The following is a 19,701-nucleotide window of genomic DNA, read 5'->3' as shown; positions in this document are numbered from 1 at the left end:
ACACATTAAAACTAGTCACTTTACCAAAAGAAAGACAACTTTAATTGTGTTGCAAATGTTCACCCAGTAAACCATTGCATTCAGCATATGTTTATTAAGCCCTTAAGGAAAATTCCCTGGATTCACTTGAGATTTCCTAAAGGACAAATTCTCTGTAAATTATTAACTTTTTTTATTACCGTGTTGCTTAGATTTATTGAGATAAACATTTAGTGTCATTTCTCTCACACGGTTAAATTGTCATGATTATTTTTAAAGGAAGATGCATCATATACTTCACTGCCCTTTAGCTTATCTCCTTTTTAAGGAGAATGGGGATTTTATTATTATCGTACTCAATTGGTTATGAGCAGAGTGCTTTTTTGGTTTCTTTAATCTGCCTTAGGAAGGAAGATCGAATCAATTAAATGTGTTGAGTGGACCTTCTTAGCTGAATACAACACTTATTTCTGTCCAGTAAACCACATCCAGGATTGGTGGCAACTAGCACAAACAGAGTGACAAGAATAAGCTTTTGAAGTGTCAGATGAAGGTAGTCTTGCCAGGCTTATTGTTTTACTATCACTGCAACACTCTCCTCCACAGTATGTGGTAATGTCCAGAGGAGTCGCAGCGTCCACACCAAACCCTTTGCTATGGCAGCAGCCACTTCAAACATAGCTTCATGAATAGGAGCTCATTTGACCCTTGACCACAACCAGCCTCTAAATTGGCAGACAGAGAATCAGAGTAATTTGTATCATTTCAATTAGTTACTAGCTGCATAACAGGGAGGTCATGACTTTTTTGGGATGATTATTGCCCATGGCAACCAAACTTCAATGTACCATCAGTTTCCAAATACTTTCACTTAATAAATGTAAGTTCATAAACAAGGCCCAATTGTTGGGGGTACACAACAAAGCTAATTATCCATGCTGCTACCAAGTGAGCGGAAGATGACATAACTTTGTCGGCAAAATCCTTTTTATTAGCAACAAAAAAAGTCGCTGATAAATGGCTTTAATAATGTTGGCTGAATGAATGGTATTGATCTTTGACTATGTAAAATGGTGAGGAAAGGCAAGTTTGTGTAAGAGCACTGTTGTTGTACTACTGAGAGCAGGCAGTTTTTGTTTCACAGTTTGTTCTGTGCACCAAAATTCAAAAATTCTAAAATCAATGTTGCCATTGTTGGGCCAAAACAGGACACCCTGACCACGGACAATGCAAAGAATTTCAAAATATAGATAGCTCCCTGATACATACAGATTGGATTGTAAGAAACATTGGGTTGTTTTTCCTTCTCGAAGAAAGGGCAGCTTGTTCCAAGGCATAGACAATGGTGTGTCTACATGCCTGTGAAACTTCATGAACCCAGTGCAATAATTCAAGCCTTTGATACTAAAAATGTTTTGTATGTCTTCCTCCACATCTGCAAATACCTCCACTTTCCCTTGATGCCAGCCAAGAGTTGTTAGCAAGTGAATGTTTTCCACTTGAGGAAGAAAAAAAGGGTTAGGCACGTACATAAGTTTTGCTATTTGGCTTTTGTTTTTTGAATTAAAATAAAGGTTTCCTTCTCTCATGTCACAATCTATTAGCCAGTGGGAAACCTGGTATCACAGTTCTTTCCCCTTCACCCCAGCATTTGTAGCAGACTTGACGGTGTGTGGAAACCAACACAGGCAGTGCGCTGTGACTGCGTCACCTGCAATCAGCCTGTGCTGCTGCTAAGATTAATCATGACAGTAGGCAATATTTCCAACATTATTAGAAGAGAAACCTAATATTTTGGGACATCAGGGATCTCTGAGCTGTTGTCCATCAAACTGAGAACCTTCATTTTCTACTCCTTGGATGGGTAACCTTAAGTTTTAACCATTTCACGGACAAAAGGTTCACACACATGCACAGAGAACAGAATATAATGTACCAGCTGCATAAAGTTAATCCTAGACGCTCTTTGTTATTTATGTTCAAATGGTTTTACATTATTGCGCATTGGGACACATTGACAGTTTCTCGAATCTGCTTTGACTGCATATTTCGGTTTGCTTCAGTTCAGTCCCTTAACTCCTCATCCATTTGATAATTTGTTTATAAATCTGTGAACATTTGCAAGACATAAAGCCCAATATTAGTGTTTGGCTAACATCTGTCCCTTCTACTGTATACAAGGCAAAGGGGAATTTGCTTGCCTTGCCAATGATATCTCAAGTGCAAATTTAATGAAACACATTTAAGGTATGTTTAAATTTTGAGACATTATATTATGCAGTAGGGCAACGCTGATGTCAAATTTAATGAGATTCGATTTGAGCCATTTGGACTACACCATTTTTAAGGGATAAAGTTAAGGCAATTTTGTTTAAAGCTCGACTATGGGTTTTATCATGTATCTAGTGAAATACTCGTATATCCCTGTTAATGAACTGGAAATTTTCATAGCAGTTTTAATTCTTCTTCCAGCTATTGGATGTAGGTTGGCGGGGTAAAATATTTATTTGGGGCCTGATTCTGAATACCCTGACTACAGAGAGTAGAGTAGGCAGAGGTAGTTTAGCTGTATTAGTTTGAAGTCAGGAGAAGGCAGGGTAGACATTCACCTTATAGACTAACTAAATCAGAGATGTGTACGCTTTCGTGAGCTTGAGCTCACAACCAGACAGCAATTAATAAAGTGAGCTTGGGGTCACAAGACTTTATGCATCTGTCTTTAGTTAGTCTATAAGGTGCATCTCTTCCCTGCCTTCTAAAGGGGGTCATGCTAACTACAAAGGGAATACTTGTAGCAATACACCGAGCTCTTGGTAGTGGGGCAGCACAATCCCAAGGATATTCGGGATTTGGCTGTTAACCATTCAAAGGCTCTTGCACAGCACTGAGGATCGTCACTACATTCCCGCTGAATTCAGTGGGAGTTGAGGGCGCTCAGTACCTTGTGGGACTGGACCCAAAACAATTGTTTTCAAATGAAAATGAACGTCTCTGAATTTTATTTTTGAAGACACTGTTCTACTCGGAGCAAAAGGTCGATATTGTTGTAAGGGAAAACCAGGATTTTGTCTTCACTCTGCAGAACGCCTGCACAATTGACCTTTGATTTATAAAGAAAGCTCAGTGTACAAGTGATCTGGACTCTGCAGATTTAAGATGGACACGAATGTTTATTCTCAAATCATGCATGAGATGCAAGTTAGGGGGGAGCCTCTCTTCAATCACAGCCCACCCTGAGCTGATTGTTCCCTTGAAGACTTTGGGATCTCTATTTGCTGTACTTTATTCTTCAAAACCCACAGGCAAAGATAAAGGCATTTCTAGAGGAGCCAGGAACTGCCTTAAAATACAACACAGTTGTAGAAATATGGTTACTTTTCAGACCTGTTTTCTTTTGGGCCTGATCCTCTGAGGTGCTGAGCATCCTCATTGCCCATGTATTTGGTGTCAGATCCCGAGGTCTTCATTCAGGTTTTATTTCCTCTAAACTCCCCTCAGTGTTAATGACAGCTTATCTGAATAAGTGCTGTGTCAAAATGAAAGCCAATCTTTGGATCTGGCTCAGTGGGAGTCAAGGGAGCTCAGGCCCATATCAGAGACATCAAACATCTTGTAGGGGTTAACCCATAACATGCTCTTAGTTTTCACATTTAGCAATATTGTACAAAGTCGTTAACAAAATCCAGGAAACAAAATTACTGTTAAGACAGCAGGTAAAATGCAATTGCTCGTGCTCTGCATTACCGTCCAGACTGACAAAAGCAAACACTTCCCCTCCCCTCTCTAAGAAAGGCAGGGTGCATTTTCTGGATGTCTCCAGAACCTCTCAGCACTCTTTTGGCTGCTGATCCCACCAGCCTTATCCATCATCATTGTAGCTTTGAGAGTTGATTCATTTATCTCTTTGCTTTAACTCTGTCACCTAGAGCTTTGGATACATAGACCCAATTTCTTGGATTTGGTCTTTCATGTGGCCTCTTCCCTGCTGGCATCCACTCAATCATCCCCGTTGCCTTCTGAGCTTCTTCTAAGCTACCCATATGTCATATGTTTCCCAACCACCTGGTGGTTGCACTCTCAGTGCCTACTTTTAGATCTGTCTTCCCCCTCCCTTCTTTGTTTACTATCCTGTATTGGGGTATTCATCTTTCTGTCGGTGTGCATCTCAACCAGAGACTGAACATGGCCCCGCACAGACATCTTTCTGAATCTCAGACAGAGCCGAATACCTCCCCTCCCCCCCAACTTAATATCCTTTCTTCTTTACATTCCAAAATATTTTTCCTTTTGAGGAATAATCTCCAGAGACTATGCAATGCAGTTTTCTCCTATAGCTGTTATTCTTCCTGTATCTATCTCATAATTTGGGTCCAAAATTAAGTGGAAAATAATGCATGTTCTCACTCTTCCACCTACCCACCAAATCTTTCCTGCTTGGGTGTACTGGGATGTTTACCTACTAATAACCTTGGCTTTCCCAGCTCTAATTTTGTCATGGGAGCAGCTGCCATTCAAGCCCCTTTATTTTCCTTCAAGCCCTCTCATTTCTGCTTTTGGTAGCACCCCCACAAGTAATATTCTTCGGTGAAAGGGAGCGTTTCCTACACATTCCAGCACCTTTTGCACTTTGATCATAAATCTTAGCTAACTCTTGATATGGTAAGTGGGGCTGGCCAGACTTAACCTTATTACTAGAGATGTACTGAGCAATCCTGCAGTTGTAAGGTGCTATGGATATTTCAGTAATGGGAAATCTGCTTCCTGGATAAGATTAATTTTTCTTACGACCTTTAGCTGAAGTGATACCTGTACATTCCTATCTGCATTAACTTCTTGTTTCCTCATCATATGCTATCACTGCAAGTGTGTCTTGGAGATTCTTCCAAGCAGTGCAAGACCCCTCTATGACGGATTGAAGTTATCACAATTAAATTCATCTTGACTGGTCAAAAATGCCTGGATTCCTGCATCAAACTTAGACTGTAGTAGTAAAAAGAGGTACATATTCTATTATTGCTATCACTATAATTTTATTATTTTAATGTTCCTGTTAAACATTTTCTTCCTGTAAGAGTAAACTCCCTCCAGAGATGGTGCAATCACCTGCCCTGGAAATCTTCAAGAGGAGACTGGATGGTCACCTCGTTGGGGTTACCTGACTCCAGCTGTCTTTCTTGCCCGGTGCAGGGGGCTGGACCCAATGATCTTGCGAGGTCCCTTCCAATCTATGAATGCAGATGATACACAGCTAGAATACATGATGCACTGTAATCCAATCCCAGGAAATTTAATCCACTTTTAAAATACAAGTTAAAATGTAATTCTTCAGCACTACTTTTTTTTTTTTAAGTATCCCCATGAAAGAATAGTTGGGGCTTTTTTTCTTTGTTCCAGCATAGTCTGTGGTTGTATTTTGTGGCTATGTAGTTGTGAATTGCATGACCTGATTTTAAGTCCCCGCTGAATTGAGACAGGGATGCTGTTCTAAAAGATATGCTGTTGTTCAAGCAGATGTCATGCAGAAATCGCTGGCAGGGTGCTATGGCCCATATGATGTGGACCAGGCCAGATGATCAGTTCTGGATTCTGTATATGAAAATCATTTACCCAGTGTTTCTTCCTATTTGTTGTGGAGATTCTTTACATGTTAGTCCTTTTAAATAGAAATTTGATCTCACCCTTTCTGATCAGTAGGTAGTTAAGTGTATCATTTTAAGTAAGAGAAGAGATATTTTAATCAAAACATCTCTACTTCCCATTTCTTGACCACTGAAGTAATTGCTAAGGATTTCTTCCATAACGTATGTGAAATCTACTGTTAATGAAGGCAAGAACCTTCCCCTGTCTCCTGCCGTCTATTGCAATACACTGTGTACTGGTCACATTAATAGTTAAGGCACAGTCTCTCTGCTTTTGTATTACTTTTCTTGAACTATCCTAGTTGTTCTTCCCAGTTCTGGGAATCCCTGTCAGGCAGACTATATGAATAAAATACGCCAGAATCCTTTTTCAATAATTTATCATCTGTCCACCTCTGGAAAGAAGGCATAACATCTCTCAGCTCAGAAGGCATAATCTTGAATTCAAACAGCCAACTATGTGAGATAGCTATTGTTATACAGACATGCTCTCTGCAAAATGATTAAGCTTCACAAGTTAGGCATCCATTTTGATAACTGAATTTTGACCTTTTCTCAAACCTCTTGGTAACACAAAGTACTGGAGCCAATAAAAAGTCCAAAGAGTTGAAGTGGAGAACCTGATCCTTCTTTATACTGAACTAAAGCACCTTAAGCTTGAGTTCTCCCTAACATCCCCTCTGTCAGGAAGTGCTTTATTTTAAAGGAGGATCAGGACCGAGGATGTCCATCTTACATGATCTTCAGCAGATTTCTCTGTGGATGAATAGTTCCTTGTTCTATCCATGATATCACAATCTCCATCCAAGGTTTTCTCTTTCTACCTTTTGTTCTTCTGCCATTAACTCTTCCTTCTAGTGCCCATAAACATGCATTGCTTTCAAAGTGTGCCCGGCAAAAATGCATCTCTCTTCTCATCATTTTCTTAAAAATGTATATGTGTTCTCTGTTAAATTATGGCTATGAAACATGGGCATCTTTTCCATAAAGAACCTGCAGTCCTTTCATGTTATGGTGTTATTCAAAAATTCTAAAATTATTGTGGGTGGACTATGTATCTATTGAACAGTTGCTGGGACTGGAAGTCAGATTAAACAAGACTAAACAGAGACCTTATGAAAAGAAAGATGACATAGTTATGTACTATAAAACAATAGGTTATACAGAGAAAACTAATTTAACACTTCTGCTTATTCTTTTGCAGATTACCAAACCAAGGGGACAAACTGAATGTAACATTTAAAAAATAAAAAAACACCTTTTTTATATAGCACATAATTAATTAGTGGAATTGACTGCCAGTAGATAGGCAAAAAGCTGTTAGTAAGAGTAAGAAAAAGAGACTGGACAAAGATATTAATGATAAGAATGTCTACCATACATTAGCTAGGCAAGACGTGCATCTGCCCTCATACTTCAGGACGTAAACCAGCCACTGAATACCAGACATTAGAAAGTGCCAGAGTGGCACAGTATTATGAAACTATCTATTATGGGAGTTTTACATATGGTATGAGGTGGGTGACTGCTCTGCTCTGGTATCACAACTTGTCTTTCCATTGCTATTTTCTCTTCAAGTAATTTTCTCTATCCAATTAACTCCAGTTTTGCTCTGTCCTGAGAAGCCTTGCTTAGTCCCTATGAACCTGCCCAAAAATAGATACCAAAATATGCTGATTGTCCTTGTACATTAAACTATCTTGATTCAATCTTGAAAATGTGCATTATATAGACTCAGTGGTGTGACTTAATACGGGGCAGGAAGGAATACTCATAAGTTATCAATCTGATGAATAACCATCAGCATTTGTTTCACCTTGTCAAACTCAGCCTTATAACCTCGTAGGAAGAAAACATAAAGGTAACCATACTGGATGCTGAAAGCACGGATGCCAATGGGGTGGAGACGCAATTGAGAGTTGGAGCAGCAGAAAGAGAGAGAGAGGATGATGGCCGTCATGTTCCAAAAGGGAAGTAGAAGCAGACTGAGTTAAAACCAGATTTCTGGATGCCAGGAGGGTGAGGGCTAGATGCCAAGAGTAGGAGAGTAATTGAAGTTTCTTCTTAAAACCTGCCTCTCACCATTCAATATTCCCTTGTAGAGACTGGTCCTACACAGACCCCTTATATTCTATGTGGTCTAACTGTAACAATAATAGTGATTTGTTTCCTTACCTGGCTCAGGGAAAGCTGTTCTACCTGCCATGTTCTCCCTGCCCCATGCCTTCCTAGTCTATCCTCCGTGGAGTCTCGGGCAAGGTCAGAATTGGTGTAGCTTCCACTAGTGACTATCAGCTTGGCCTTACCCTAGACCAGGGGTAGGCAACGTTTTTTGGCTGGAGTGCTGAAAAAAACCACAACATCTACCTTGGAAGGTGCCGGAGTGCCAGCATGCCAGAAAAACAAAATGAGGGGAGGGGGCGTACGTGGCAGGACACTGTGCATATTAGTATACTTAATAATCATAAATGTTGCCTTTGTTGTTGTGTATTCCTTTTTTGTTGAGCATGTTGCAATAGGAGAGGGAGAAAAAGGAGACAAATAAGACAAAGAGGAGAGAGAGAGAGAGAGAGAAAGAAAGGAAAAAGGGGAGCAGAGAGAGAACCAGACACACACACACAGAGCATCACGTGCACAAACACAGAGAACCAGAACACGCTTAGAACAGACACATGCACACACACATCCGGAACCAGACACGTGTGTGCACACAGACGCACAGAACCAGATGGAGGCAGACAAACACACTGAACCAGATGCACGGGTGCATGGAGCCGGGCTCCTGGGCCACTGGACAAAGTCTGACCCAACAATGTCCTGGTCCTGCCAGAGCCCCTATGCTTCCCTGGGGAGCCAGTCCCTGGGCTGCAGTGCAGCTGGCCAAGGCCCCAGCCTGGAGCCTGCCCATCAGCTCAACCACCCACCCACCTGGCACAGCTAAGCCCACAAAAGGTGCGGTGCTCCTGGTAAGGGGCAGCGCCAGCCTCATCCTGGTGGGGGACTGGGTTGGGGCTGAGCTCAGAACAGGTGGGAGTCAGGTGAGCTCAGCTGCAAGCCCTGCTGCAAGCAGCCCGGGCTCTGTGGTTGACAGCAGCTACCAGAGCCTAGGCCGGCTGCAGCTGGGAGGCAGCAAACATCTCCTCTGGGCTCCGGCATCAGCTCCATACCGGCAGGTGCATGTGCTCCTCAGAGCAGACGGTGGGCATAGGGCCTGAGGCAACATAGCCCTCCTGCTGTCTGCTCTGAGGTGCATGTGCAGTCACTGCCAGCATGGAGCTGATGCCAGGGCTGTGGAGCCCAGCGCAGCGGTTTGCAGCCTGCCCACTGCAGATGTACCAGGCTGGCTACAAACTGCTGTGCCTGGCTCCGGAGCCCAGTCATCAGCAATGTGCCAGCCGCAGGAAAGAGGTTGGGGTTGTAGTGCCTCAGGCCCCTCCCACTCTAAGGCGCGTGCATCCACCGGTATGGAGCTGATGACAGAGCCTGGAGCAGATGTTTGCAGCCTCCTGGCTGCAACTGGCCCAGGTGCTGGGTAGCTGCTGCCAACCATGGAGCCCAGTCTGCTTGCAGCAGGGCTTGCAGCCTCCCAGCTGTCTGCTGGGAGCAACCCAGGCTTCGTGGCTGGCAGCAGCTGCCTAGAGTCCAGGCTGGCAGTGGTGTGCTGGGCAAAATGGCTTAGCGTGCCATGCTCGGCGCACGTGCCAGGGGTTGCTGACCCCTGCTTTGGCTGTTGTGGCTCATGCTAGCTCCCATGTCAAGTCTTCCTAAGGGCCTCCTATGGTTACTCTCTCATAGACTTTCTGAGGGGCACTTCAGCTGTTGAGACAATTAGGGTTTCATGTTTGGGACTCTGTCGTACTACTTAGAGAACAATGAGCAACTTTGGTTTTTATTGGAATAGTTTTTATAGTCCTGTGCCTGGCAGTAAAGTGTCTTCAAGTACGTCATCTTTTGTAGGCATGGGTGGCCTGTCCAATAGCTCCCTTCATCGGGCAGTCTGGACACTACTACTTTGTGGTCCTGGGCTCAGCATCATAAATCCTGCTGGGTTTGCCATCATGAATCCTGCTGGGACCAGCAGACAAGAGGATGAGGCTGGTGGTTGTTTAGGCCAGGTAGCTTGGGAGAAAGGCCTCGATCCCTAAACAAATACAGCAGAACTGTATATGTTACAGGTGCAAAGCCATATGCTAAATTGGAGTCCAGATGCTGAAGCTGAGTATTTATGTTGGATAGGGATCATTTCAGGTCAGGAGGCAGAAGGAGACACACACAAAAAATATTCCTGGGAGGGATTTGGGGAACTGTAGGATTCTTAACACACAAGTAGACTTTAATTGGGTTCTGACTACATTTCTAACTTGACTGCAGGAAAAACTGAGCTTCAATCCATACCCTGACAGGGCAGCTAACTTGAGCACCTCTAACCTTGAGCCAGTGATTTTTCTGAGTGTTGGATAATGCATTAATCATAACTCAAGCTTGCAGGCCAGTGAAGATGATCCCCTGATCTCTCTTTTAGAGATTTCTAAAGAAAACACCCTCTCTAGCTTTCAGACTGGGTGAGACACTTATAAACACAAACCTCTTTACTTCCCTTGGATAACCAGGCAGTTCAACTCTGCTGCTATACCTTCTTGTTCAGGTTGTTATATGTGGCCCCCAAGCAGTATTTCCTGCTCCACTGTTTTGTTCTGCCTTTCTGTTTCCTTGCTGCCATTATAGTCCCTCGTTTGGTGTTTCTTAGTTTGCTGTCTTCTTTCTTGGATGTTCTCAAGACTCCAGCTCCTGTTTGTATATTTTTCATGCCATTTCACCATGAAAAGTCTTTATCTTTCTGTTTCAGGAGGGGAGAAGGTAAAGCACAGTGAAAGATTCACTCAATACAAATTTATTTTTTCTTTTTTAAACCCCAGGCATGTTTTTGCTTAATCATTCCCACCAGCTTTATTCTGAGACTACAAGATGATGGTCAGATCCAATTAACCTCCCTGGAAGACTCTTGTTTTGTACAGTGATGCTAAGAATTCCTCCCCTGCTATCACACAGTCAGTTAGGACCTTCATCAGGGAAAGTCTGGATGAGTTTGTACAGTGGTTTCTGCTTCCAATTAGTAATTCATCGAGTTGCATAGGTGTGGCTGCTCAGGCGCTATTGTCTTCATGACTTACGATATTACCATGCATGTTTGGTGCTCTTATAGGAAGTTTGTGACACTGGGGCTATTTCTGTTTTTTCACACATCTCTGTTTGCTTCTGTTCTCATTTCATTCTACACCTGCCTCAACCCCCAGCTACATCCGCTGTTCTTTCTTGCTTTTGGGCTTGTGCCTCTTCCCCACTATGTTTACATTAGTGCACACCCCAATTCTTCAAGGAAAATCAAGCCTCATTTACACCGGGACTAGTAAAGGGAGAGCCAAACCTTTTATTTTCCTTTTTGCATGCCTTCTACACTTGAAACTTATTGTAGTTGTTGGTGTAGTGTGCACCAATATGCTTCTCCATCAACTACCACCTTTGAAGCCGCTTGTTAATATAAATCTTTCCTATGTTAATGTGCTCATCACAATACATCCTGGCCTTCTTGCACCTTAGGATTTATTTAGGACAGGTGGCAATCTTTGAGTACCGTGGCAAATCCAGGGTTTGCTGAAGGAGTGGTGCTGACACACCAACCCTCAGACAATGGGGGAATGGGGGTGAGGTGTATCTAGGGCCAACAGGGGACACTGGGGAGCTGGGCTGTGTACATGAAGCAAGGGGATGCACTTGCTGTAGCCACTATCTCCAGCTGACCCAGGCACAGAGGGAGTCCCAGAGCTACTCCTGCCCTGCTTCAGCCATGGGCCACCAGTAGAAGCTGTGTGGGATGCCAGGGACTGCGCCATCCTGTAGGTTCCTCCTTTCAGCTCTTGCTCCCTACCTGTCTCCACAAGTGTCTTTCACTGGCTGGAAGGAGAAACCTGTGCATTGCTGCTGCTGTCCCTGATGAGCCTTGCTCCCTTCCCTGCACAGCTACCCCAGTGCCCCATGACGGGAGCAGGGCAGGGATGGCTCTGGGGCTCCCCCCACCGCCCACCTGCATCAGCCAGGAACATGGAGGGAGGAAATGCCTGCCACCATCCAGCAGTGACAGAAGGGGAGTGCAACTACACCACCTGTACCCCCTGGATCTCCCCCTGCAGAGGACCAAATTAGCTCAGCCTGCCCTGAAGGTGGACTGCTGTTTGTCTTGCTGGTGCCACACTCCTGACTGCTGGCACTCCCTGCACCACAGAATTGCCACTGGCATCACTTGATGTGCTAGATCCAGACTGCAAGCCATGGGCTGCCAACCCCTGTTCTAAGGCACAGCAGATGATCTCCTGAGCAGGGATGTATGTACAGCATGTTTTGGTATGTGCACCAGACACTGTGACAGCACATAGTACATGGGAGATCCTAATGTTTCATGGGTCATTGGGATTCAGCACGAAGCTGTGAAATGTTATATCAAAATACATGGTGTGGGATGACATGAAACAAAGGGCCCATTTGCCATGATGTGACGACTTTTTAGGCTGAGGTTTTCTAAGCCACTTTTTTGCACTGTTCCCTTCCATTATAGGACTTTGTTTTCAAGCAACTGGACTAGTTCTTGGGTTCCTCAGACAGTGTCTACCCCAGTGCAGTGATTCTAACATAGGCAGTTTAAAGCTGCAAATGGTGGGCTAAATTACTGGGACATCCCTGAGTTGTGCAGAGGCCTGATATTGGGGTGATTTACAGATTTAGCTTTACAGAGCAGGGGTAATATTTAAAAACAATGCACGGGTGACTTAGGCATCCAAGTTTATTTTCAAAAGTTACATGGGCCTAACTGATGGACAATGGGAAAATGGGAATTACAGTAAAACTTTCAAACACTTCAGATGATTTTCAGTGGAGATTAAGGTCCTAAATCACTTAGGCACTATTACAAATTTTACCCTCCTATAGGTAGATAGTTACCCTCCTATTTGCACTGTACATTTGCATAGTACTAAGGCATCTGCAATAACTTATTCACATGCAGACCTTTATGTGTTTGACTGGTCATGTGAGGAAACTAAGGCAGAATACTTGTTTCCAGGGTTACACTCAGTGGCCCTGATTCTTCAGAGTCCTTTAATTATCTTGTGAGTAGCCCCACAGACTTGCACCTAGTAGTAAATGTTTGCAGGCTGTATGCCCACTGAAGCTGATGGAAAGCTTCCACTGGTTTTACTCCCTTTGTCCCCAAATGCCCCAAATCTTCATCTAGCAAGTTTTGTCTCTATAGAAAGGTGGGGAAAATGTATAAGAAGATATATGCACATTCCCAACAGAAATCAACAGACTCCTAAAATGATATTTTCAGAGTTTATGCTTATGTGCTATTTGTATATTTATGAAATGGTCCCAGTTAAGAAAAACAGAAAAGAAACGGAAGTTAAACTCTGAAATGAAAAACTTGGATATAAAGAGTAAATGTTATTAGCAAAGCCCTGAATGAAGGGAGTCTAATCTGTCATCACAGGATATGCTAAAATTTCCTCAGCTCTTGTTATGATCACACAAAATGCTACCTAAAATTCTGACATTTTCTCTGTAACAGAAAACAAAAGAGAGCAATATGCACTTGAAGGCAGTAGGAAGCCTGGAGCTATTAGCATGTCATTGTCAAAGACAGAAATAAAAAACACAAAAGTTAAAGGATTCTAGAGTGTAGCAGAGACCTCCAGACATGAGTCAGACACTAAAAATGCCCAAACTCATTTAAAAAGCTCTTTGTCACGGTCCAAAAAAACAACATTTTTAGTGTTTTTCCTTTTACTTTACATCCCGCTATTGCAAGTACATGGCTAATTATGATCTGAATGATATCTATTATTCCTGTGTCCTCCTTGAGCAAGCCGGATATGTTCCAAATATGGCCACAAACATATTATAGTGCTCAGTGAAATCAAAAGAATAAGATAATTCTGTTTTAAGGGTTAATGGTATTCACTCCCACGCAGTTTGAATCACTGGACAAAAGCTCTAGTGTTGCCTATTATAGGCAGCTGTGCTGAATAGTAAAGATTTGGAGTCCTTTGTAGGCAGGAGAAAAATTAAGTCTTTGTAAACTTTTTATTAAGTATGTTCTACCAAACACCCATGTGTAACAGTTAAGGCATTGGGAGTTGCAACAGGCTAAGGAAAGTTTGCACAGATAAACAGAGTTATTCTAAATTTTATGCCTACTAAGGTCTGAATCACAAAGTGCCATTGCATTTCATTTAAAATGTATGTGCAAGAAATCATTTTTCTAACCAGGCCCATTGTGTTCTCTGGGCTTTATTTAATCATATGAATAATGATGATATAAGAGATAAATGGAGAAATGAGCTAGAAATGATTCCCTCGCCCATCCTCTAGTTTAAATTACTATGACTTTATTGTAACTTTTGAATGGTTCTGCCTTATGAAAGCATTATTACACATAGAAACTTTGGATCACCAGTTATGTACTGGCATAATTCCACTGACTTCATTTGTGTTACCACTGATTTACGCCAGTGTTAAGTGAAGGAGAATGGAGTCCAAGGCCACTTTGAAGCAAATGTCTACAGGCATATTGTTAGACTAGTTGGGTATAGTCTGCTAAATAAAAAAATCTGTCTTTTATAATGTACTTAGCCTTTGGTATGGCTTGACACTGCTCAAGGCCCATTGTGAATTGATAGAAACATCTCCCTAGAGAAATGACATGGTAGAGATTATGAAACTGCCTGGACTGCAAGGGCAAGATAGCTTAATGAGCTAGTGGTTCTCAACCTTTTTTTGGACCAAACTCATTTAAAAATATTGATGGCCAGTCCCAACTCATTGCCCCTCACTCCTAACCCACTGCCCCTCACTCCCAGACTCCAAGCCCACCAGTATGTGGGGTGGGAGGGACAACATGGAGGCCCCAAGCAGCCCCTTGCAGGCTGGAATTCTGCCAGCATGCAAGGGAAAAACAGCAGTTTCCCCACAATTTTTCCTTTAAAGAAGAATCCATTTTTAAAGTTTGTTTGCAACCCTTTCATATATTCCTGCAACCCACTTTTGGGTTGCGACCCATGGGGTGAGCAGTGGTGCTCTAAACCATGGAAACTACATGGAAGTGTTGGTTCCTCTCTTGGTGTGGCTTAATCACCCTTTCCTTCCATCATAGAGCAAGTGATTTCCATTCAGCTCCTGTGTATAAAATGTCCGTTAGCTCTTAGAGAGGTGTAGTTAGCCATGTTAGTCTGAAGTCAGGCAGAAGGCAGGGTAGATATGCACCTTTGTAGACTAACTAAACAGAGTTGTGTAGCATAAGTTTTCGTAAACAGGGGACATCATCAGATGCTGTGAAGGGAGCTTACAAAAGTTTATGTTTTAGTCAGTCTTTAGATCTTAAAAATCCTTTTCTTCATTGCTCGATTTCCATTGTTCAATATCCCATGTCCCTCTTTTGTAAGAGGTGGGGTTCATGCCAAGTCTTTTTAGAAATATTTGCCCCCCAGTAACTCTCTAATGTGCTGAATAATGTCTGTGGCCCTTCGGTCCTGATACTGGTTATGGCTAGGGACAGACATTCAAAAAGCCCGAGCCTGAATTGATTCAATCTTTGCAGGTTGCTCTAACCTGGCTAGGCTGAACTGGTTTGTAACTGGATGGACATTCTCTCTGGACTGAGGAAATTCAGGTACATGCCTGCAGTGGCCCAGGCTAGAAGCTGTATTTTGCGGGGGGGGGGGGGGGGGGGGGGGGGGGAGGGGTGCTAGAGCAGCTCTCCCTTCCCTTCTACAGTACTGAGCTGGGGGGGAGGTATGGCCAGGCCTCTGATTAGGGAAGTCTGCCTGCACCATCCCAGGCTTTTCCCCACTGGCTGCTCAAGGGGTGAGAGTGTTGCCAGACCCCAGTCTCCTGCAAGCACTTTGAGGCAAGGGGGTATGTGCAGTGTATGCATCTGTTGATGATGCAGAGCTTTTCAATCTACACCCCCCCCCAGCTTCTTTATACTATCTGTAGTAAACTGACAGAGGAACAAGCCAGCAGGGGGCTGATAACAGTGTTTATCACCTCATCAGCAAAACAATAGCCTCTCTCCATTAGTTCAAACTCTTCTTAAACAGCTTACCGGCTGACCCATTGATTAGCTCCAAAAAGCCCTAAGCAGCCACTGCTCTGTCTGCCTGTCCCAGCGAAATTGGAGAGACACTCACACACACACCTCTTGGCATTAGCTAGCATACCACATGCCTAGGGTCCATGGGGCTGGGGTCCCTGCTGTGGGAAATGGGAGGGAAGATGGGGGGGATTCCTGCTTGAACACTGACCAATGGGGGGGGAATAGGGCAGGAGGAAGCCAGGCAGACCCTGCTGTGCCTGCAGTCTCTTCTGGAGCTCCAGCTAGGGAGCAGAGGGGAGGGGCCAGCTCTGCTGTGGAGCAAAGAGCCCCACCCAGCCCAGAGAGCATGCTGGGATGCTGGGGGAGTCTGTTTTATCTTAAACCATCAAGGGGTCTGGGACAGATGTTGCATAAACTGGTTTGAGCCAAATCAGTTAAATCTGATACTACATTCAACCAGGTTTATCTCAAACTGGTTTCAGCCATTTTCAAACTGGTTTATGTGCACTGAACTTCTGTTCTGTTACAGGTTTAAACTAGTTTCTGATCACTTAAACTGGTGTATGTGTAATGTCTGTCCCTAGCCTATGTGTTTATAAAGGCTATCCCCTGCCTATGTGCCTTGTAATGAAAAGTTGTCTCTAACACTTCGTCCCAGTAAGGGAAGGAGAAAGGAAGGGTGTGTGTACTACCTGCCTAGAAATAATCAGAACATTGGATCCAACCCCAAAGACTTTATTCTGATTTAGGTTAGGCAAAACTCCTATTAACATCAGTGGAAACTTTTCTTAATAAAGGGCTGTAAAATCTTCACAAGGACTTTACAGTTTAGGCCATAATTCAACAGGGCATTTAAGCAAATGAGATAATAATAATAACTTGAAACATATTATTTTTGAATGCCTTATCTGGTAACTTCTATGCAGTGTTTCTAAAAATTACATTTTTATCCTTTATTTTTAATCTGATGTTCTGAATTAATTAACAACAAAAACCCTTTATTTTAAAAGCAGAAAACATATTTTTCAGCTCACTGAATGATTTCCGTGTTGCTAAGAGATTTTTCCTATCATCCATTGATGTGCAACTCTTCTTTCCTGTAGAAGTTTCAGCCAAAACTTAATGCCTTTCTTCACTTAAGAATGTTTATTAAGAGCCCTGAAGATAATGGCACTTTCCATTAGAAAATGCTGTTTTATAATACATAAATAATATGTTAGCCATGTTGTAATTATTGTAAAAAGGAAGAGAGGCTGTGCTTCCTTTATGAACTGAGTTTGAAGTACAGAGTTGCCAAACTATTTGAAAACCATGGACACTTTAGCATTCATGATGCTATTATTCACTGTCATAAATCTAGATCCGATATGTGCTGTCTGAATTGATAGTGGGTATTCTGTCTGAGAAAAATGTGTTCCCTTTTAACTTTTAGCAGTGACATTGCTTATGTTACATCACTTTTGCATGTTACTATGCATCATGTTGGCCAAAGATGTCATTATTTATAGCATGGTGTATGTGCCACTATAATTAAGGTTGCGTTAGGGTTTATATTATCATATAAAAGCCCTATTTCCAGGAGCTTATAACTCCATTACAAAATTCATTTTGGCTCTCAGGCTTTCAGTCTGGGAGAACAAGTTTTCCAAAAGAAACATAGCCTAAAGGTCTACACACAGGGCTGAGAATGACAAGCTCTTTCCTTTTAATCCCATTTCCACCACTACCACCCTCTATTGCCTATACTTTTTATTGCTGTTTTCTCTCACTCAAAAAGTGGCCAGAATCAATACAATTTATATAGTTGTGATTTCCCAGATCATTAAGAGTTCTTGCTTGTTGACATCTTAAAACTAAGAAACCACAAAAAACCTTTAGTTTCAAACCATCTTAGGGTGCACAGTGTGAATCTTTATAGCCACTAGTTTCATAGATTTCATAGATTTCATAGACATTAGGGCTGGAAGGGACCTCGGAAGATCATCGAGTCCAGCCCCCTGCCCAAAGGGCAGGACGTCAGCTGGGGTCATAGGATCCCAGCAAGATAAGCATCCAGTTTCATCTTGAAGGTGTTCAATGAAGGCGCTTGAACAACCTCCGGCGGCAGGCTGTTCCAGACCTTGGGGGCTCGGACAGTAAAGAAATTCTTCCTTATGTCCAGCCTGAAACGATCTTGTAGTAGTTTGTGACCATTCGTCCTCGTCATCCCTTGGGGCGCTCTGGTGAACAAACGTTCCCCTAGATACTGGTGATCACCCCTGATAAACTTGTAGGTGGCCATCAGATCACCCCTGAGCCTGCGCTTTTCCAGGCTAAAGAGCCCCAGGGCTCTCAGCCTGTCATCGTAGGGTCTGCTTCCCTGACCCCGATCATGCGCGTGGCTCTTCTCTGGACTCTCTCAAGCTTCTCCACATCCTTTTTGAATTGTGGAGCCCAAAACTGGACGCAGTACTCCAGCTGCGGCCTCACTAAGGCCGAGTACAGGGGGAGAATGACGTCCCGGGATTTGCTTGAGAAGCATCTATGGATGCAAACCAGCGTTTTGATCGCTTTACTAGCCGCAGCATCGCATTGCAGGCTCATGTTCATCTTGTGGTCAATGATGACCCCCAAGTCTCTTTCTTCCATAGTGCTAACCAACATAGCACTGCCGAGCCTATAAGGATGCTGCGGGTTTTTCTTCCCAAGGTGGAGAACCTTGCATTTATCGGCGTTGAACACCATCAGATTCTCATCCGCCCACTTGCTGAGCCTGTCCAGGTCAGCCTGGATCACCCGCCTGTCTTCTGGCGTGGATGCTTTGCCCCAAAGTTTGGTGTCATCGGCGAACTTGGCCAGTCTGCTTCTGACTCCAGTGTCCACATCATTAATGAAGATGTTGAACAGTATGGGTCCAAGGACAGAGCCCTGGGGGACCCCACTGGTCACAGGACACCACGATGAGTGACTTCCATCAATTACTACCCTCTGGGTCCGACCCCGGAGCCAATTTTCCAGCCAGTGGATCGTGGGGGACCCAAGGCGACAATTGGCCAGTTTCTCCAAGAGACGATCATGGGACACCAGATCGAAGACTTTTTTGAAGTCAAGATATATGACATCAATCTCATCTCCCTTGTCCAGGTGATAGGTCACCTGGTCGTAGAAGGAAATGAGATTGGTCAAGCAAGACCTACCCGCAACAAACCCGTGCTGGCTATCCCTTAAGATGTTGGCATTGGCCAGTCCATTAAGGATGGCCTCCTTAATAAACTTTTCTAAGATCTTCCCCGGGATAGAAGTCAGGCTGATGGGCCTATAGTTAGCCGGATCCACTTTCCTCCCTTTCTTGAAGATAGGCACCACGTTGGCCTTCTTCCAGTCTTCGGGCACTACATCAGAGCGCCAAGAGTTTTCAAAGATCCGCGCTAGAGGCTGGGCTATGATGCTCGCCAGCTCCTTGAGTACCCTGGGGTGAAGATTGTCAGGGCCGGCTGACTTGAAGGTATCCAGCTTCTCAAGATGTTCCTTCACAAAGTCAGCATTAATGGAGGGCAGGGGATCACCCTCACCCGGACTTCCCGGCCCTGTAGCAGGCACAGGCGTCCCATGGGGCTGATGAAAGACCGACGCAAAGTACCTATTTAATAGGTTGGCTTTTTCCTGGGCGTCAGTTGTCAGTTGCCCCATCTGGTTCAGCAGGGGTCCAACGTTGCCCCTGCTTTTCCTCCGGCTCCCCACATATCTGAAAAAGGACTTTTTATTGTCCTTGATGCTCAAAGCTAGCTGGAGTTCAGTTGCAGCCTTGGCTTTCCTGGTCTGCTCCCTACAGGACCGGACCAGTGCAGAATAATCCTCCTTGGAGGTGACTCCCATCCTCCATCCTTTGTAGGCCTTTCTTTTTAGCCTCAGGAGGTCTGCTAGGTCCCTGGAGAGCCAGGGGGGCTGCTGTGCCCTCTT

Source organism: Alligator mississippiensis, chromosome 5 (assembly GCF_030867095.1).
Source record: "Alligator mississippiensis isolate rAllMis1 chromosome 5, rAllMis1, whole genome shotgun sequence".
In the NCBI taxonomy this organism is placed as follows: Eukaryota; Metazoa; Chordata; order Crocodylia; family Alligatoridae; genus Alligator; species Alligator mississippiensis.
Note: the sequence above shows the minus strand (reverse complement) of the source record.